Source organism: Cydia fagiglandana, chromosome 17, assembly GCF_963556715.1.
Source record: "Cydia fagiglandana chromosome 17, ilCydFagi1.1, whole genome shotgun sequence".
In the NCBI taxonomy this organism is placed as follows: Eukaryota; Metazoa; Arthropoda; class Insecta; order Lepidoptera; family Tortricidae; genus Cydia; species Cydia fagiglandana.
Genome location: NC_085948.1, coordinates 664,230 through 687,709, shown reverse-complemented (window position 1 = coordinate 687,709; position 23,480 = coordinate 664,230).

Below are 23,480 nucleotides of genomic sequence, written 5' to 3'. Positions count from 1 at the left end.
GCACTACGAACGAGCTGGGGGCCTAGTCAAGATAACACTGTTATCATTTCCATACCTACATAATTCGTATTGTGCAAACATTTGTCATCTTGTCTAGGCTTACTAAAATGGACATAATAACGCAATCGCAGCGGGAACACCCTCAGTTCGATATTAATTTATTGTTGTTCTGTTGTTGTTGTTGTTGACTGTTCTGATCATTCAGGTGTCAAAAGTGGCATTTCTGGAGAGTAGACATGAGTACCTAGTTCGCGAATGAAAAATTCACATGAAGTACTTCACTTGACTCTTTCACTAGTTCGGATTCATTTAGTTCTTCACTTTAGCAGTTCAGTTAAAAATCTTTTCATTTACTTGCTTATTCGCATATAGAGTAGTCATGCACAAAATGTGTCACTGAAAAGAAAAGATTGATATGCAAGAAGATATGATATGCAAAAGAGTGATATTTCTCTCCAGTTGAGAGAAATAAGTAAAGTAAAGTAGTTACGTAAGAAATTCAGTTAAAAATCTTTTCATTTACTTGCTTATTCGCATATAGGGTAGTCATGCACAAAATATGTCACTGAAAAGCAAAAATTGATACGCAAGAAGATATGATATGAAAAAGAGTGATATTTCTCTCCAGTGGAGAGAAATAAGTAAAGTAAAGTAGTTACGTAAGAAATTCAGTTAAAAATCTTTTCATTTACTTGCTTATTCGCATATACAGTATGTAAATCAACGAAAAACATTTACTCAAGCCCGTTAATGAATGGGTCACACTGAGCAACTTTCACTATGGCACCAACCCCGAAATCGCAAAAAAAAAAATTGACTCTCCCATAGAAAATTTCAATGCTAGATCAGCAAAATGTATGAAACGACCTAATTTTTTTTTCGCGATTTAGGGGTCGGTGCCATAGTAAAAGTTGCTTAGTGTGACCTACACATTAACAGGTTTGAGTAAAGGATTTTCGTTAGTTTACATACCGTAGAGTAGTCATGCACAAAATATGTCACTGAAAAGAAAAAATTGATACGCAAGAAGATATGATATGCAAAAGAGTGATATTTCTCTCCAGTGGAGAGAAATAAGTAAAGTAAAGTAGTTACGTAAGAAATTCAGCTAAAAATCTTTTCATTTACTTGCTTATCCGTATATAGAGTAGTCATGCACAAAATATGTCACTGAAAAGAAAAGATTGATATGCAAGAAGATATGATAGTTATGCAAAAAAATGATATTTCTCTCCAGTGGAGAGAAATAAGTAAAGTAAAGTAGTTAAGTAAGAAAGAATTGAATTGATTAAAGACATGCCGACTGTGTCAATATCTCTGTATGTAACTATATATGTATGTGTGTGTGTTGGTCCGTGCTGAGTCAACACAGTGTTCAATAAAAAACTAACACAATCGTTACCTATTGTTCTTCTTCGATCTGTCTCTATCACTCTTGGAAGAGTGATAGAGAGACAAGCGTTTCATTTTCTGCAAACGATTGTCATCTTGGCTGGGCCACCTCTGAGGGGGGTGCACACAGGGTTCCGTACCATTTCGCAAAAACGTTCAAAAAATCACGTTCGTTGTACGGGAGCCCCACTTACTCGTAAATATTTATTTTATTATGTTTGTAGTATTTGTTGTTATATCGGCAACAGAAATACATCATCTGTGAAAATTTCAACTGCCACGCTATTAAGGTTCATGAGTGACAGACGGACAGGGACAGTGGAGTCTTAGTAACCCGATAGGGTCCCGTTTTTACCCTTTGGGTACGGAACCCTTAAATACAACCAAATGGAAAATCATTTTCAAAAGCACTAAGTCGGTTAAAAAACATAGCATGCAATGCAAAAAATATATTTTAGACATAAATTCGTTTGCGAAATATTCTAAAATAACACTAATAATATTTTAGACATTACCACGAACCTTGCGTAAAACTAATATTAGTCCAAGTGCTTATTTTAATTAATGGTTTAAAAACAATTTCACCGACAGTACATAGCTCACACGAACATGGTTATAAGTTAAAGTCAGCTACAAACAAATTTCAACCTTAACGAAGTGGGAGATAGTCTCAAATTGTATAAAAAATGTGTTATGTTACATACGTCGATTTGTAAATAGATCCGCGCAAGCACCTTTTCAAATCAGCTGCCATCTTGAATTTCCATTCACAAAAATAACGCAATTGGACAAACAGTTCTGTGTATCGAGCGTTAAAATTATCGGCTTGTATATTTATGTTTAAGTATATGTTTTTTTATAGTAATACCTATATGTTTAGGTATACGTTTTACAGCACGCGATGCTGATAAATTTGTATAATTACATTTACTAGAGTTAATCAGTGTTTGTTGTAGTGTGTTTGCACTAAAGCAATCGCAAACAGAGCGTCAATCTTATAAACGACGAAACTGATGTAAATCTAAAATTAAATTTTCGCCTTTGTGTAGAACTGAGCCATGAAATCGTAAACAAATTAAATAGGTCGCTATTGTTTAGTCTATTCGAAAGTATTAGTGGTAATGGTAGTTAAGATTGTTACTAAACTCTGGGGTATAGGGGAGACCGAGGTGATTTGTGACAGAGGAGAGTTGTGACATCGTCGATTTTTTAGAACCTATTAAGGCGTGCTTTTTCCGTAGGAGCTAAGCGAACCAGTTTTTTGAATCCATTAGAAATATAAGAAACAATGTTTTAAAATAGTGAAAAAAATATATCTTATACTTAAGGATCTGGCAGATACGTTTTGGATCTCAAAAACATGATTAGATAAACTTTGCTCGATAGAAAAAAATTCCAAAGTTACGCCTTTTTTTAACAATAAATCCAAACTATATCTACAATACAAACTTTTTTGACTTGTTTTTTACACAAATGTATAGGTAATAAGATAATCTAGACGTTTTGGATCACTTTGTCTCGGTAACATCATTAAAATAATTTCTATGTTTCAATACCTACTAAATCCGCAAGCGCAATCACTCGCGAACGCACTTACGCCCTCTTCAGTCGCGCGGCAGCGCTCTTAGAGGACGGACCTGCGTCAGTGTGTTCCGCGCGGTCACGTGATTTTACCATTTACAAACAATGGGAAACAAAGCATATGAAACGTAAGAAAAAGTCACTAAGTGCTATAAAACACACTTTCTGATAACAGAAGCATCTAATACTTTACGAGGTGCTTGAAAGCGCCTAGCTTTACTACATCAACAGTTAATATATTTCAGTATTTTCACTAGGTCAGCAACCAATTTCAATGTAGGTAAATAATATTATATTCCTAGATAATATAATTGTGAGTATGTAAGTATGATATATTTACAGTATTTCACCTTTACTGATATACCTACGTCCGATCTGCAAAATGATTATATTCCTTCGTGCTCTTTGACTCCTTTGAAAATCAGAAATTATTTATTTGGATTGACACAGAATGGGGATGTTACAATATATGTATAGTGTTACGCTTTTAGTATGAGGATGCCGAAGGCGCCCGGCTTTGGATCGCATGCAACGTGCCAGGCCCGTCAAGCGTGCAAATTCATCATCATAATCATAAATTTATATAAATATAAAATGTCAAATTGAAATAATTGAAAAAATTACCATAATAGGCATATCGCAATACAATTATTTAAGAACTAAATACATAATTATCACTAATTTTAATATTTGACCACGGTCGACATGAATGAAATATAATATAGAGTTCCAAGTGCCTACAGGCAGTTCATCTTGTGCTTGGTTGTATTAGTCTTGTTCGAGAAACTGAACACGGTGAAAAATAGAGATAATACTCCTAAAAATACGTGTGATACCTCATTAGATTCGTCATAATGCCTAGAAAAATGTATTCGAAGCGTGTAGTAGCACACAGAAAATATCAAAAGTTATAAGCAATAAAAGGGGGGGAAAGTAGAGATCTTTAATTTCCCCAATATCTCAAAAAGTATTCATATTACGGTGCGAGATGGGTGGGGGGTGCTCGACCAAATGTCATAGAGGGCCCCAAGACAAAACAAAATACATTAAAAGTTTTTCAAAATGGCCGACTTTTATTTTTTTTTTGAAGTTGGTCCGAGCGCGCTGAGATTTGGCATGGCGGAAGATAAAGGCCAAGGATAAATTCCTATGAAAAAATTTTTTTGGAAAAAATCCAAGATGGCGGAAATAATGGTCATTTTAATTTTGTATGGCAACTTTTAAACGGTGCGAGATGGGTGGGGGGTGCTCGACCAAATGTCATAGAGGGCCCCAAGACAAAACAAACTGCATTTAAAAAAATTCACACAGGGCGACTTTTTCTTTTAATTTTTTTCATGTTGGTCCGAGTGCGCTGAGATTTGGCATGCGGCGAGCTTGGAGGCCCAAGATTACTATGTGAAAAAAAAATTGGAAAAATCCAAAATGGCGGTGGACACAGGCCAAATTCAAATTTCCAAGTAGGTTAGGCGAGCCCGAAGGAGGCTGAAGGCCGACCCCGCGGAGGGTCGTCAGGCCCGGAGCTTTATCTCGAATGTCCAAGCATGCTCCACCCCCCCTAATTATTGGGCGAGGCCGAAAGTCGAGCTGCGGGAATGACGAACAAAGCAAAATCCTATACAAAAGTTTATAGGATTATTAAGCGATTTGTTAACCCGCGCGAGGCCGGGGCGGGTCGATAGTAATAAATAAACATAAAGCATACGCTAGACTGAATAAAAATATAAAAGTTTCACTAAAATTTACTGGATTGTACAGTCAGCAGCAGAAATAGCTACGGGGCCTAGTAATCAAAATGATGACACGGAAATGTCAAGATAATAAGGTCTGTGTCGATCATTTTGAACATGTTATTCTGCTTATCTATTTCTGCTGCTGCCTGTACTGGTTTTAGAGTCTGGCTAATTTAGGTAGAACTAGAGTTTAGCTAAGAAAGGTAGAAGAAATTAATTTGACTGAATCATATCTGGTAGAAAAAGAAAGTGATTGATGTTTTAAACCTGTTCAAGGACGTGGAATAGTAGATATTAATTCGGCGTCCTTGAACAGGTTTTCAACAACAATCAGTTAATTATTTAATAGATATTTGGAAGAAACAAAACATAATATTGAAAATAATTTGTTACATTACGGTATGTACGTGTGGCGTAAAGCCAGTGGACTGTAGTTTTTTAAGTTAGTTCCTTCGCTACACTATACTGCTTTACCAGATTGTAGAAGGGCTTACCGGGATTTTGTGGTCTGCAGCTGGCAGAGGCCTCGGCGGGTGGATTGCTGCTGGCTTCCTCGTTATTTCAAGGCACTGTTTTATGGTATATTTTGCGAATTCAGATATCCTTTCTGTCGCGATGTTTTGGTGACACTGACACCGTTAGTTATTACTTTTTAGACCATTGCTTGTGTGTCGCCGGCCAGTAGCCTCGCTACCTCAAGTAAATCAGTATAGCAGTAGGTATTAAGGATGAATACTAAACACCCCCCACCGAAAGCACTATGTGGCTTTCTCATAATATGAAAAAAGAGAGAACAGAACTTGCGCATGTATAGGCGCGAAAAAAATAAAATATATGCAATTAATGCGATAAAAGAAGGGGATTTAGTGAGTATAAGGCAGAGGACACAGTTTATTAACAGGTCTCAAAAAGGAATTGTTAGCTCTTGTGCGCAGAGTAACCTTGCGCACAATGCCGTCTAAACCGGGATGTGTTTGTTGGACAATTGCAAGTGGCCAACTGCAAGGAGAAACTCGGTCGTCCTTGACCAACACTAAGTCTCCTACATTAATATTGGGAGGCGAGGTAAACCATTTTGACCTTTGTTGTAAGGTATGTAAATAATCTTGGCTCCATTTCTTCCAAAACAGTTGAGAGCAATTTTGCAAATATTGCCAACGCGATAGATGATTTACAGGTACAGACAAGTGATTGTTAAATAATTAGACTGTTTCTGTACTTTGTGTTTTCTTTTGTAGGTTTCTATACCTACGGGTGCCAAACGGAACCTGTTACAAATATGTTATAAATACTAAGCCTATAGAGTTAGACCAAATCAAAATCGTTGCAGACTTATCTTTGTCTAGCTCTGCCAATCAATTCAATTCCATCACCCGCTCCTCCATCTGACCTTTAACTGAGTTTTCCCTAAACCCGATAAAAAAAAATTTAAATTATTTTTTTTGTGAGTACCTCTTATAATGAAGGATATTTTTGCTGAGTATCAACATCCTACTAGTGACAGTTTTTGACTTATGATTTTATTATTATTTTTCTTTAATGTATTGTTTTTCGGGATGTATTCAAGCGATTTGCTGAAATTTATTGAATAGTGTTCTTTATTTAGGTATGCCTTGATACTCAAAAACCGAATACCATTTGTCATATAAAAAAAAATTACTCTCTACTCAACCGGTGTTTTACAATGTAGTATACAAACTCTTCGATTATGTTTGCGTTTTCTTATCAGGTTGTCGTATTTAAGAGTAAAATGCTAATCTCTCACCCCGATTGATTAAGGTTCTACCTACCTACCTACCTACCTTACCTACCTACCTACCTACCTACCTATCTTACCTACCTACCTACCTACCTACCTACCTACCTACCTACCTACCTTACCTACCTACCTACCTACCTACCTACCTATACCTTACCTTTATATGAACAATACCTTACCTTAATTGACCGTCACCTTAAAATGTTTATTTCCTTTCGGTACTTTAATTCTACTACGCTGCCATTAAATTAAAACGTTGTTACCGATCACTAAATAATAAGTACACATGGCTCTGTAAAAATAATAATTCTAAATATAATGATCAGAAACACGTAATGCAAAAAATATCTAGACACGCGGCAGCGTGTCAAGCCAAGTTCAAGCAAAGGAACTGGCTAGCCAGCGCCAAGTGTAATATTACACGAACCACTTGGTGCCACTTTTGACCCTTCTATAACTCAAAACATCTTTAACGTAAACACATAAAACTACGTGTGTTTAATTATATCCATAAGGACATCTAGAAGCCCAAATTTCATGAAGCTAGCTCAAACGGTTATAAAGATATGAAGGTCAAAAAGTCGTAAATTTTAAGACTGACTGACATACCTATAGTACCTAAACCTAACCTACTTCCAGATGACCTAGAAGGATGAAATTTGGAATCCAGCTCAGTTATTGTGTGAAAGCGTAGGAAAAAATCTAAAAATTAAAAAAAGTTATAAAATAGGGGGGGTCCCCATACAAAAAAACCATTTTTTATTGTGACTGACATATAAGTACCTAAACCTAACCTACTTCCAGATGACCTAGAAGGATGAAATTTGGAATCCAGCTCGGTTATTGTGTGTAAGCGTAGGAAAAAATCTAAAAACAAAAAAAAGTTAATAAATAGGGGGGGTTCCCATACAAATTTCTTTTTTATTGTGACTGACATATAGTACCTAAACCTAACCTACTTCCAGATGACCTAGAAGGATGAAATTTGGAATCCAGCTCGGTAATTGTGTGTAAGCGTAGGAAAAAATCTAAAAATAAAAAAAAGTTAAAAAATAGGGGGGGTCCCCATACAAAAAACCTGTAATACGCGCTAAACAACCGGCCAACGGTGTGTCGTTGGCGGCGCGCGGCACCACATAATTAATACAAAGAACAGAAGTAAAAAACATGCAGCGGAAACACAAGAAAAAACATTAAATCTCAATACCTGCCTAGTTTTCTTTACAAAAAGTATTGATATCCCATCAAAAACATAAATGTAAAAAAGGAGAGCCAAGTTCAATACCTACAAAAATTATGCTTGGCTGTGGGGTTCGCCGCAAAAAGAATGGAGATTTAAATGAGTGCCAAGTTCTATGCAAAATCCAAATATGTATTTATAGGAACAAAATAACATTATAAACAAGTATTAAACTCTTTTCTTTGCTTTATTGGATACCTATAACAATTGCTGTTATTTAAAAAAAATGTGAGATCTTAAAGCAGGTTAGATTTGGCTTGGCCAGTTTTTATCAGAATTACAAAATATATATGTTGAATAACTTTATAAAATGACTGATGTAATGAAAACTGGCCAAGTCAAATCTAACCTGCTTTAAGATCTCGCATTTTTTTTAAATAACAGCAATTGTTATAGGTATCCAATAAAGCAAAGAAATAGAGTTTAATACTTGTTTATAATGTTATTTTGTTCCTATAAATACATATTTGGATTTTGCATAGAACTTGGCACTCATTTAAATCTCCATTCTTTTTGCGGCGAACCCCACAGCCAAGCATAATTTTTGTAGGTATTGAACTTGGCTCTCCTTTTTTACATTTATGTTTTTGATGGGATATACATATACAATAAAAACTATAAAAACGTGACCCTTGCACGGTATGGTTAAAATACTGCCATCATAAGATCCTTATACTGTGACCCGTTTGCTATCGCCGTCGCGCACAGCGCGCGCTCACGTGCTCGTCGAGCGGTTCGGGACGCGCGGGCGGGGCTTCACGGTTTGCCGCGCACCTCACCCCCTCAGATTCGTTGATGAGTCGAATCATATCGCCTCTAGGTCGCAATAGCGCGCGTTTATTAGTTCAAGTTACGAGCTAACAAACGCACACTGTTGCGAGCTCGCTGTCAGTTAAGTATTAGATTCCAAAAAATCGACGATGTCACAAATCTCCTCTGTCACAACTCACCTCGGTCTCCCCTACAATGTTCATAAACACTGGCTCTGCTCTATGAGGTGTAGCTCGCACACATAACCTACTTAGCAACTTAAAAAAATATAGCTCTGCCATTTTGAAAAATGTCTTAAAGCTGAATCGACAAAAAAATCAGTTTATTCTTCGAATTTTCTCACAATTTTTCAGGAGAATCGGTTGAGAATTGCGACCTGTAGAAGAGAACATCCGGAGAATTCTGGACATGCAACGGATACCTTCGCTAACGCTCGATCAATTATACCATCATGATTTTTTAACCGCTACGCTACGCTACCGCTACGTTTTGGCTTCCACAGTTTTAGTTAGACTTTGAAAAGTATTATCGTGCCAGAAGGTAGCGTTCTTATTTGAAACGGATATTTTATTTAATGCACAAAATTACCTTTGTATCCAGCAGAAAGCACGAAACTTGATATTCATGTAGTTCGTTTTTTTTTGTATAAGAAAAAAGGTAAATTAATCTAGACGTGTCTTTATTGAGAAGCACTTTTGAAAAATAAGTCTAGGCAAATATGTAACAATTATGAATCATATAAGATTATTAACATTATTTTATAAGTACTAAAATAACGAACTATAAATATATGTTGACATGAACGTATACGCAACATAGTTATATCTACGTTTGGTACTAGTTTTCGTTGCCAAGAACTTGTACAGTCACTTTCAGATATATTGGAGCGGCCAAGGTGTTCACAATATCTGAACACGCAAATATCAAATATCAACATTTATTCAGCAAATAGGCCACAAGGGCACTTTTACACGTCAACATTGAATTTACATAAAAGCAAAAATAATAACATCAACAATTTTATAAAATAAAACTAACAATTCAATCTAACGTATTACAATTACTAAAAGATGTATATGGTCTCTTAATGTCGAATTACATACAAAATACGGATAAAAAAAACACACAAAAAAATCTATAATATTTAGAGGTGTAAATGTCTCTAGGTGTCAGAACTATAAGATTATATAGTTTATCAAGTTATCCTTAGAGATGTATAGGGTCTCCAAGAGTCAATATCCTGTATAATTAATACATTCATTAAGAGAAAAGAAACATACGAGAACAGAATGAGGCGTCTCACTGTAATTAATTAATAAAAATTAAGTTACTAAGTATAATAGCTCGTGTTAGCTTAAACAGACCAGTCTCCACAAACAGCACCCGTTCACGAGTATGACGCGTATCTCAGCCATCGCCTCCCTCAACCTTCATTCGGGAAAGTGGCGACCCGATCAACGACGCCACCGTAAGCAAAGACTTTTAAGCGAGCATGGCATGTTCAAGCTACCGGCCTATCTAGACACGCGGCAGCGTGTCAAGCCAAGTTCAAGCAAAGGAACTGGCTAGCCAGCGCCAAGTGTAATATTACACGAACCACTTGGTGCCACTTTTGACCCTTCTATAACTCAAAACATCTTTAACGTAAACACATAAAACTACGTGTGTTTAATTATATCCATAAGGACATCTAGAAGCCCAAATTTCATGAAGCTAGCTCAAACGGTTATAAAGATATGAAGGTCAAAAAGTCGTAAATTTTAAGACTGACTGACATACCTATAGTACCTAAACCTAACCTACTTCCAGATGACCTAGAAGGATGAAATTTGGAATCCAGCTCAGTTATTGTGTGAAAGCGTAGGAAAAAATCTAAAAATTAAAAAAAGTTATAAAATAGGGGGGGTCCCCATACAAAAAAAACCATTTTTTATTGTGACTGACATATAAGTACCTAAACCTAACCTACTTCCAGATGACCTAGAAGGATGAAATTTGGAATCCAGCTCGGTTATTGTGTGTAAGCGTAGGAAAAAATCTAAAAACAAAAAAAAGTTAATAAATAGGGGGGGTTCCCATACAAATTTCTTTTTTATTGTGACTGACATATAGTACCTAAACCTAACCTACTTCCAGATGACCTAGAAGGATGAAATTTGGAATCCAGCTCGGTAATTGTGTGTAAGCGTAGGAAAAAATCTAAAAATAAAAAAAAGTTAAAAAATAGGGGGGGTCCCCATACAAAAAACCTGTAATACGCGCTAAACAACCGGCCAACGGTGTGTCGTTGGCGGCGCGCGGCACCACATAATTAATACAAAGAACAGAAGTAAAAAACATGCAGCGGAAACACAAGAAAAAACATTAAATCTCAATACCTGCCTAGTTTTCTTTACAAAAAGTATTGATATCCCATCAAAAACATAAATGTAAAAAAGGAGAGCCAAGTTCAATACCTACAAAAATTATGCTTGGCTGTGGGGTTCGCCGCAAAAAGAATGGAGATTTAAATGAGTGCCAAGTTCTATGCAAAATCCAAATATGTATTTATAGGAACAAAATAACATTATAAACAAGTATTAAACTCTTTTCTTTGCTTTATTGGATACCTATAACAATTGCTGTTATTTAAAAAAAATGTGAGATCTTAAAGCAGGTTAGATTTGGCTTGGCCAGTTTTTATCAGAATTACAAAATATATATGTTGAATAACTTTATAAAATGACTGATGTAATGAAAACTGGCCAAGTCAAATCTAACCTGCTTTAAGATCTCGCATTTTTTTTAAATAACAGCAATTGTTATAGGTATCCAATAAAGCAAAGAAAAGAGTTTAATACTTGTTTATAATGTTATTTTGTTCCTATAAATACATATTTGGATTTTGCATAGAACTTGGCACTCATTTAAATCTCCATTCTTTTTGCGGCGAACCCCACAGCCAAGCATAATTTTTGTAGGTATTGAACTTGGCTCTCCTTTTTTACATTTATGTTTTTGATGGTATTAATATTAAAATAGTAATAACATGTAGCTGTAAGACACGGCATTTTGTGCTCATATGTTACATAAAAAGACAGTATAGCTTCACATAATTACTAGCCTAAGTTGACTTAGAGATGTAAAGGTCTCTAAGTGTCAGAAACATTAAAAATATTGGTATTTACAATCAAAAATAAAAATCAAATAAATAAATATGTACTTAGAGATGTATAAGGTCTCAAAGTGTCCAAAACTAAAATTAAATTAAACAATATAATCAACCGAGAACATCATTGTCTCATGTGTCAATTCTACTGGACACTAGCATATTTAATTCACAATGTAAAAAAAATATATTTATTTAACTCTTATTATACTAATGAAATCAAGCTACCGGCTTAAAAGCATCTCTATCGTTTATAAAATCATTTACAGTGTAGTACGCCTTACTTAACAAGGAGCGCTTAATGTGCGACTTAAATTTGTGAAGTGGTAAATTCACTACATCAGTGGGGACTTTGCTATAAAAACGTGTACAGTTCCCGACGAAAGACGTACTAACCTTACGGAGGCGGTGGGCACTCTAACGCCTCGACAAGGCGTGTTCAGATCTTTGTGAGCGCCTTGACCGTTCCGATATATCTGATGGCTACTGTAAAAAGAAAATAGAGCGAGTAGAAGTTTTGTAACTATGTAAAAGTACTCACTCTAATTATTTAGCGTAGCTACGATTAATCTACCGTAACTACGATTGCATGAGAGCGGCATTTAAGCTACGCGTTTGTGTGACCCTTTGAAAGAAAGTAAAGCCACAGTGCAGTTGAACTTATTTGCCTTACATTGTATTTTTATTCATTATCTAATCATAAATAATCGCATGTAATTAAGTTTTCTCGAATAACAAACTAATTAATTGTGTGATAGCGGCCATGGCGACCACAGCGCTATTGCCTTCAATTGCTATGTCAGTTTTAATTACGGATGCAGAATACCATTTTACTTTTTTTTTTCTTATACTCGCTAATTATACGGTAGATATATTATAATGAAATGTTTAATAGGTATTAGCTAGTAAGTTAAATATTGTGTGCCCTAACAGGGTGTCATGAATTGGCCAACTTAACTGTAAGATCCTATTATGTAATTTATGTTCATGACTATGCAATAAATGAAATTAAATGAAATACTTTGAAAGCCAGTTATACAATACAATAATGTACCTATTTGAATATTTATATGTATATGTTTCAAGGGACACAGCTTCAACGGATAGCAGATCTGAGAATTTAATTAAAATTTCAACTTGAACCTTCCTTGTTGAGGAAAAGGGTCTTGACAGACAGACGGACAAAGAAATGAATATAAGGCTTTCTTTTCTTTTCTAAAGAGTAAATGATACGGCTTTTTTCTCTGACAATTTTAAAAGTACAATAGCACAAAACTTACATTTATTTAACTTATGTACATAGGTAAGAAAAAAAATAGAAGTGGAAACAACTTGTCAAGTTGGTGTTTGCCCCCTCCTTTTCTAACTTTCACATATGTCCCATTAAGGATGACTCACGCTAGACCGTGCCGGGCCCGGGCGAGGCGTCCGGCTCGTCATTTTCTATGACGGCTGATCGGTGATGATCACGTGGTGCTTTCCATGGAAAACGAAGCGCCGGAAGCTCAGGCCCGGTTTAGCGTGAGTCATCCTTTATGGGCATTATGCAGTATTCCACTTTTATTAGAAAAACTATACATACCTACCACAAAACCACCAATGAATGAAAATATTCTCCATTACACTACACTTTTTCCTATGACAGCGTACAAATTTTGATGATTTTGGCGAGATAATTATGTTACCTACAAGCTTTTATTTAGTTTCACCTGACCGTTGTCTGTAATCAAATATTGCAAGTTAAATTTGATCCACTTCCCGGTTTCCGCTGATTGAGCTGAAATTTCGGATTAAGCTGAAATTTTGCATACATACGTAAGTCGGGTGACAATGCAATATTATGGTGTCATGGAGTTGATCTGATGATGGAGAGCAGAGGTGGACATAGGAACTCTGTGATAAAACAACGAAACCTAATTGTGTTTGGGGTTTTTAGAATTGTATTAATTGCCTGTGGAAAGAAAAGTACAGTCAGCGATAAAAGCTTGTACCAAAAATGGAATTTTTGCCAAAAACTTATTTTTCTGTTTACGTTATAGTATGAGGCATACATTTCAATAATCATTAAATAACATTTCCTCGATCCAGTAACCTTAGCTTTTTAGCCCCAAAAAAATTATAAAATCCATACGTAATAAGTCCTATAACAAACCGGTAAAATCTGGATCGATCAACCTACTTTATTATCAACGTTTTCGCAAATCGTTGAAGTTTTCAAGCGCGCGAAGAAATAACAACTGTATTGTCAAGCATTAAGGTGCTATTTAATTCGGGTGTTTCAATGGTGCATGTGTTAATATGGAGTTGGATAGTTAATTTATCCAAATAACATTGTGCTGATAAAATAAATGCAGAATTGCTCGACTGTGTTATCAAAGTGTTTGTCTCTAATGATTGTTTTACCGCCGTTTTGGAGTTCCGCGCGTTTAAGGTCAGTTTTGAGTACCTATTATGCAACCATGTAATTTTGCAGGGGACACCGAGGTAAGTTTTGACAGATGAGAGTTGAGACATTGTCGATTTTTTGGAATCTAATGACTGTTAGCGAGCTCGCAACAGTGTGCGTTTGTTAGCTCGTAACTTGAACTAGCAAACGCGCGCTATTGCGACCTTGTTTTTAGTTAATAGATTCCAAAAAATCAACGATGTCTCAACTCTCCTCTGTCACATCTCGCCTCGGTTTCCCCTAACAGATCTTATTAAACTTGAATTAAAATAAAACGAGATGCTACGGCTTTTCAATACTCCGTGTGTGAAAGGGACTGTCACTTATTATCACTACTATTGACTATAAAGGTACTGTTCGGATTCAAACTGTATTTAACCCAGCATTACTATTGCAGTATTGCAGCGTGTCATTGCTACCGCCTACATTTCTGCCGCAAAAATTTAAAATCTGAGCAGCATGTTGCCTACATAAGGGCGGTTATTGACTAGCGTTTTATACGCGCCTATGAGCTCGTTTTTAGGGTTCCGTACCCAAAGGGTAAAACGGGACCCTTTTACTAAGACTGCTGTCCGTCCGTCCGTCCGTCTGTCACCAGGCTGTATCTCACGAACCGTGATAGAGAGAGAACCTGTTGCCGCTATAACAACAAATACTAAAAACAGAACAAAATAAAGATTTAAGTATGGGAGCCCCCCATACAACAAACGTGATTTTTGACCGAAGTTAAGCAACTTCGGGCGGGGTCAGTACTTGGATGGGTGACCGTTTTTTTTGCCTTTTTTTGCATTATGGTACGGAACCCTTCGTTCGCGAGTCCGAATCGCACTTGCCTGGTTTTTGGAAGCGCTTGTAGGCGCGTGTAGACCAAATGTAGCGCGCGTGTAAGCGCGTAATGCGGAAAGGACCTCAGAAAAAAACGCTAGTCTGCAACCGCCCTTAATTGTTATGCTGGTGTAGTTTTAATTCGAACGGTACCTTTACTATTACAGACTACCTACTCTAAAAAGACTTTTGAGCATTTTTGAGCCTTGGTCTATATGTACCTATACCTGAAGCCAACCTAAGTTCATACAATTTATGATACCTAAGTTCTAAAATCATAAAATGGCCGCTGTTGAAATAAGTATTTTGTTTTTCTTAACCATTTTTTAATCTCATCAGCTTTTTAATTTCATGAAAATCTTAATAATTTGTTTGTTTTGTCATGTAAAGCAAAGGAAAAGTTTTTTAAATTCAATTATCATAATTATAAGTAATTATGCATTTATATCGTAAAACGTGTTATTAATAACTTGTTCCGCTCTTTGAATAACAATGAGTCAAGGCAAAGATAAGATAAACTCGGATTATAAAAACTAATAAGAATACTCGTAATAACCCTGAAGACATAACAGTACATAGATATTATGAAGATAAATTGATATTTAATAATATTTATATTGTACAGTTAGCACCACAAGTAACATATCAGACTATGAGTCGAATTAGACCAGGACAAGTCTGCAACGATTTTGATAGCATACACAATTACACAGTGCAAGTGTTATTTGAAACGTCAAGCTTCTAATGAAATTATGAACCATCAGATTTTAACTACATTTAAAAAAAAATAAAAAATAAAACAATTTTCTTTTTTCATTAACACCCCAAAATTTCCCCTATGTTAAAATTAATTTGTTTTCGTTACGTGTCCGTCTTTGAGTCACAGACTTACAGTACCCGGTGATATTGCACATTGGAATTTCGGCTTCGTATAGTGTTGTCTTTTTCTCTCTCGTTGTCACCAATATTCCCTTTCTAAAGACCGATCTTCTTCTTCCTCGCGTTATCCCGGCATTTTGCCACGGCTCACATAGGAGCCTGGGGTCCGCTTGACAACTAATCCCATGATTTGACGTAGGCACTAGTTTTTACGAAAGCGACTGCCATCTGACCTTCCAACCCAGAGGGGAAACTAGGCCTTATTGGGATTAGTCCGGTTTCCTCACGATGTTTTCCTTCACCGAAAAGCGACTACTAAATATCAAATGATATTTCGTACATAAGTTCCGAAAAACTCATTGGTACGAGCCGGGGTTTGAACCCGCGACCTCCGGATTGCAAGTCGCACGCTCTTACCGCTAGGCCACCAGCGCTTTTCCCCTTCCAGCCCTTTCTAAAGACCGATATGCAATATTTATCGCCGGGTACTGTACATGTGTATCAAATTTAAACTTAATTAGTCGTTGTTTCGGAGCAGATAGGCTGTGACAGACAGACAGAGCCACGAGTGATATAAATATAAATGAATATAAATATTATACGATTTTTACACAAATTGACTAAGCCTCACGGTAAGCTCAAGAAGGCTTGTGTTGTGGGTACTCAGACAACGATATATGTAATATATAAATACTTAAATAGATAGAAAACAACCATGACTCAGGAACAAATATCTGTATCATCATACAAATAAATGCCCTTACCAGGATTCGAACCCGGGACCATCGGCTTCATAGGCAGGGTCACTACCCACTAGGCCAGACCGGTCGTCAATAAGGTTTCCCTTTGAGGTAAGGAACTCTAAAGAAAGAAGTCATTCATGTCACATGACACATGTCAACTAATACCAGGCTGCACCACGCTGCCTACGAATGCCAGGTATTTGATACTGATCAGAAATACTATACGTACTCGTACATTAAGGCCTTATTGCAAATAAACAGTGTCTGTTATGCTTTGGAGAATCTGCTGCGAGTGCTATGACTCCTGTTGGTTGTATTTCAGACATGTTATTAATAAGGGTCTCCCCAGATATATCGGCGCGCATTCGGCAAAAGACGATAGGAAAAAGCTTTATGTCTGCGCAATAAGAGCGAAAATGTTGTCGTTCGGCTCGGCTCGCATCGGCCGGCGCCAGCCGACGCGTCGACGGCTTTTTCGCTCTTATTGCGCAGACATAAAGCTTTTTCCTATCGGCTTTTGCCGAATGCGCGTCGATTGATCAGGGGAGACCCTAAGGAGTAGTAAACTCGGTAGAAAGCCTCCTAGTTAGGTAATATGTGTTGGTTAAGACTTCAATCCTCGAAGATACTTATCTCTACGACTCGTCTTGGTTTTTACACTGGGTACCTACCTACTAAAATCGCAAAAACACAACATTATCGACAGTTTATTCCGCAGTTTAGCTGAGGAAGTTTCGAGGCAGGAAGTTTCTGTAGAAACGCACAGTTGAGGACTGCCAACCATTAGTAAGTTGTGAAGAAGGAAATGTTGCCGTGTAGACTGATGGCGGAAAGAAGCGGCATTCCCTGTTATACATATATGCCATAGAAATGGCAGAGCGATTCCACATCTCTCCGTAGTGCAAAAGAGCCAAGCCGAGGTTGGACAGTTGAGGACTGCCAACCATCTAAGTGGTAGAGATGCAAATGTTGTCGCGTAGATGATCGCATGTGACGCTGAACTTCAAACTTGTAAGTAAACAAGTTTGAAGACAGTCTTTATTCTATCACCGTGTCTCTGGTACGTAGCCGTTATACACCTGTGTCGACCCGATAAAACCGGTTTAAACAATGCTCGTTAATAGGTTACATTATAGATGTAGTTACTTATAGTCTGCCTAATATGTAAAACTGGAAATAGGCATCCATATTTAATATAACACATACATACATATAATCACGCCTATTTCCCGGAGGGTAAGGTAGAGACCACGGATTTCCACTTGCTACGATCCTGACATATTTACCTCTTCCGCATCCTTCACTTTCATAACATTCCTCATACACGCTCGCCGGTGTAGGGTGCTCTTGGGCTGGCCGTTCTTCAGGAAAAAAAAGAATAGAAAAAAAGAAGGAAAGTTTAGGGTTTTTTTTATTTAATATAATGTAGAAACTTACCGACCTAGATGCTTTCGTGAATATATACAATCAGCTGCATATAGGTAGATATCACATAGGTAGATGACTCTCCCTGCGAACAATATTCTATGCAGGAGGGTCAGTTTGCTCTGCAACTGACTGTACTTTGCACCTTCGAAAGGTAAAACGGTAAATGAAAATATCGGATGCCCTCAAGGGGGAGTTCTCTCACCTCTGTTGTGGAACCTAGTAGTCAACAACCTCATAACCAAACTGAACGAGGAACACTTCTACACAATAGGCTACGCTGATGATCTGGCAATATTAATATCAGGTAAATTTGCCAGTACAGTATGCGACCTCACCCAGGCAGCTCTTCGGATCGTAGAACGCTGGTGTAGAGATTTTGACCTATCAGTTAACCCCACCAAAACAGAAATGGTAATGTTCACCAATAAAAGGGCACTTGGCAACTTTACCAGACCAACACTCTTCCAGACTGAGCTACAGCTGACCGACGAAGTTAAGTACTTAGGGCTAACGCTCGACAGTAAACTCAACTGGAACAATCACATCAACAAACGCATAGACAAGGCGGGAGTAGTCTTCTGGCAGTGCAGAAGGATGATTGGTAAGAGGTGGGGACTCAACCCGAAAATTACCCTTTGGCTCTATAAGACTATAATCCGCCCCCTACTCTGCTACGGTGCTCTGGTTTGGTGGCCAAGAACAAACCTAGGCAACGTACGAGACAAGCTACAAAGACTCCAGAGGCTCGCATGCGCGGCCACCACTGGCTGCACGAGGTCCACTCCGACTGCAGCCATGGAGGTCATGCTAAACCTTTCACCGCTGCACCTACACATACAACAAGAGGCCAGTCTCTCAGCGGTAAGGTTACGAACCCTCAATATATGGTCTAACACCACAGGAGCTCTTCACACAGCATGCCTGGAAAAAGTATACAGCGAATTTCCAGTGCTCATGGCGGGCACGGATCGAATTCACAAACAAGCCATCTTTAACAAAAGGTACAAAATACAATTATTTGAGGACGACAACTACGAAGGACTCAATCCCCGGGAGCTGAGAATCTTCACTGATGGGTCCAAAACAGACAGCGGATCAGGCTCTGGAACCTTTTCAGAAGACCTGAACATGTCAATCACCACTCCGCTAGGAGCCCATAACTCGGTATTCCAGGCTGAGTGCATGGGCATCATTAACGCGGCGGCTGCCATCACTGCAAGGAAGGTAGTAGGATCCTCCATCCGCATACTCTCCGACAGCAGAGCAGTCTTAATGGCCCTAAAAAGCCATATAGTCACATCCAAACTTATACACGAATGCCACGAACGACTAATGGAGGTATGTCAGAACAATAAGATCACCTTACAATGGATCAAAGGACACAGTGGATCCCGAGGTAACGACGCCGCGGACGAGCTCGCCAGACAAGGATCGGGTGCGGGGGCGATAGGCCCGGAACCGATCCTCCCGATACCGTTTAGTAAGGTACGCTCAATGCTGCTGGCACGTACAGGGAAACTACACACAGAACACTGGCTAAACCAAACTGGATGCAGACAGGCCAAGCAGGCCATGCCTAGCATGAACGGTAAGCTCACAAGGGCGCTCCTTCAACTAGGAAAGGTTCGACTGAGTATGGTAACCAGTGTCATAACAGGTCATGGACTTTTTAACAAACATCTTTTTATAACAGGTGTCACAGACAGTCCCCTATGCCGTGGATGCATGGAGGAAGAAGAAACAGCCTCTCACGTGGTGTTGGAATGCAGCGGATTGGCCCCATACAGGGCAAAACATCTCGGATCCCCGAGTGACCTCCCCGAGGTCCTACTCAACATCAAAGGTTTGATAGGATTCCTCGAGGAGCTGGGCTGGCAAGACTAGCCCACCCCCTATCACGCAAAATAGGCGCAAGACGTCGAGTTGCGGAAAATCGCCCGAGCTACAATACAATACAATACAAATGAAAATATCGCGAGGAAACTGTACCTACTCACTAATCTCAGTAAGGCCAGGCGTGGCTCACTCCGCGATTTCGTCGCTTTGCTACAGGTAGCTAAAAGTCCATCCGTTCGACACCAATTTTGGGGTTTGCCATAAACCGCGCGTGGCGCTGTCGCCACCTAGCGGCCGTGCATTGCATATCTGTGCTGATCGTGATAGACGCGTTTTGTTAGAGAGTGAGTCTTCTGTACCTAGTACTATTGTTTATTCTGTGGTAAGGCCTAGTTCCTTTGGGCTGGTAGTACTGATACGTTGTCGGAATGTTTCCAAAATTGCGAAATTTCCAACGGAACAATTTTAAAAAAGACTATTAAAAAGCGAAATTTTCCATTACCCAAATTCAAGTTTTCTTTGTTTTCTGTACTTAATGAAATTTCCAAAAAAAGTTTCCGCAAGGTAGGTGGTAACTTCACGGTAGTTAACACAAGAACTTGTACTAATTCTTGGATTAAGTTGCCGAGCGGACCCCAAGCTTCTTTACTTGAACATCAAAATGCCGAATCTAGGTAGGAAGATTACCATTTTCATTTCTGCGTAATAAACTAACGACTTCGCGGAATTAATTGTTTACTTTATATAAATGTATTTACATAAGTAAGTAAATAAAGACGACCTTAAATAACTCCAGACATTACTCATAAACAAAACTTTAATTCTAAAAGACCACATTTTTAAAGAACACTCAAAGGACTTACGCTTATACCTAAAAACTGTAGAAAACCTCCATTAGAAATGCTCGCATATACATTTCAAAATGGCGGCACTTAAGTCTGTTTTAATAAAAAAACCTGCGCGTGCGACTCACATGAATAACAACTGGATCAATATGGATGACAATATCGCAATTTGCGAAATGTTCCTCCTGAATCATTTCATTGTTTCCACACAAAGAATTCAAGCTTGTGTAAATGAAGTCTGAAGGTTATAGAACTAAGGGCGGATCCCCTTTGTTTGACATAAAATTGTAAGTCATAATATATTGTTTATCATATTCTCATTAGTCCTAAAACGTAACCCATTATCCTATCAGAATTTTCGTAAGGTTAACCTATAGATAGATTATAGATTAGATTAGGTTTGTTTTATGGTATAGTAACAGCACCAGTCATGGGACATTTAAGAGGAAATTTGGAGTATTTATGATATTTCCCTTATACATGTAAATGGTCTACTGCTTAGCGTGTTAAAAAATGAAAGTCCTATCCGTCTTTCATGTTTTAGGCGTGTTGTATCAAAGATACTGCAATTAGTTTCCACATATTTAACAAATAAAAACTATGCTTTTTTTCTCCAGTCATGGACACCAAAGTTCCAGTAATGGGCCCCCGGTAATGGACGTGGATCCAGTAATGGGCCCCCTATAATGGACATTGCTCTATCAGTATAATATATTAAAATGGGAAATAAATTACGGCAAAATAAAACAATTTTTGGTATAAGCTTTTATCGCTGAATGTATTTTTCTTTCCACAGCCAATTATTATTGTATTAGATCCATCGAGACAATTCTAATATACACTAACACAATTAGTTAGGGTTTAATGCGATAAAGTTCCCATGGCCACCTCCTGTCTCCATCATCAGATCAGGTCCATGTTATCATAATATTGCATTATCATCCGATTTGCATACTTAATTACGTACTTACACAAAATTTCAACTGAATCAGAAATCGAAAAGTGGCTCAAATTCAGCTACCAAGATTGGACCCACACTAACTAACAGGGCAAGTTAAATAAAAGTTTGGAAAAACGATATTAATTTATCCGAAGTCCGAGAATACCTCCTGATTGACATATTTCTTAACTACATTTTATTTCTGTATTGTTTAAACATGAAATTATGGCATAGCAAGCATCATTCTGTCATTTGTCCCATCATAGGAGGTACGCAGTTTTACAGCTCCTATAATGGGATTGGGCCAAATACCACTATTTTTTGACATCTGTGGAGTCACAACATAGTGTGTTGTATACCTTATCTCATGGTAAATGCAATTAACAGAACACATTCTAGTTTTCATCAAGTATTAATTAATTAAAATTTAATACATTAACTCACCTCTCTTAGCGAAGTTGTTAAGAATTCGTAGTGGTATTTTTTTTCAGTGACACGACAACTTTTAGGTTGACGCCAATTTCTTAAAAAACAACCAAATTTTTTTTTTTTTTATTATAGGACATGATTACACAAATTGACTAAGCCCCACGCTAAGCTCAAGAAGGCTTGTGTTGTGAGTACTCAGACAACGATATATATAATATATAAATATAAATACTTAAATACATAGAAAACAACCATGACTCAGGAACAAATATCTGTATCGTCATACAAATAAATGCCCTTACCAGGATTCGAACCCGGGACCATCGGCTTCATAGGCAGGGTCACTACCCACTAGGCCAGACCGGTCGTGAATTTAATAAAACTTCAAACTATAGCAGCTCTAGCACTCTTATTTATGATACTATACAGTGTTTATAAACTACTTTTAGATACTTATTTTAGAGGAATTATGTTTTTTTGTCCCATTACTGGTTCCACGTCCATTATAGGGTCCACTACTATAATCCTGAAAAATCACGCGTTTCTGAGAAAAACCAAATTATGACTAACGAAAATTCGGACAAACAATACATTATGACTTAAAACTTTATGGGAAACTCCACTAAGATTAGACACATTATGTTTGGTTACAAAGGTTATGTTAACTGTTCTAATATACGTAGTTTTTGCTGAAAACCGATATTTCAGTCAGCATCGTAGACCAACGGCACCGCGGCCGATGACTCAGTGGTTAGCATACAATGCCCGTCCGCGGGTTCAGGCCCTGTTTCTAGAGCAGGTGTTGTGAAGGTCGGCCCACTTGTGGATTTGTGACTAACGAGGTTATTTACAAACGGTATGTGTAACGCTTTTGTTAATTTCACTGTTTAAGTCAATTGTTCTAGTTTTTTCTGTGCATAATTTGATTTATAATTTCATTTGTTTTCGGCGTAGGGATGTGTGGCGACCCCATCGCCGGCTAGTTTTACCAACGCAGGGCAGGGCGAATCGGTGGACCAAAGTGACTACTGAATGGACACCGCAGATTAGCCGGGGCAGAGGTAGACCAAAAAAGAGATGGCGGGATGACCTTCACGCTTTTTGCAGCGACTGGCGGGAACATGCACAAAACCGTGACGAGTGGCGGAAGAAGGGGGAGGCCTTTGCCCAGCAGTGGGACACAAATTAGGCTATTAAAGAAGAAGTAAAGAAGAGGGCAGCTTATGGCGTGCTCTTCGGAAGTGGTGACCCCACGTACCCGAGTGCTCCTGGTAACTTATTCTGTCCCCCCGAACGGTGCCTGGGTGGTACAGGATTATCGGCCTCTGGCTTGCCTTATGGCTCCTCTACACAATGGGCCAGCGCCAGCCACTCCAAGAGACGCAGCCATGCGGTAGAATGAGATAGCAATATCACTTGCTCCCTCTAACGCGTAAATGCGTCCCTTGGAGTGGCCGGCGCTGGCCCATCGTGTAGAGGAGCCAT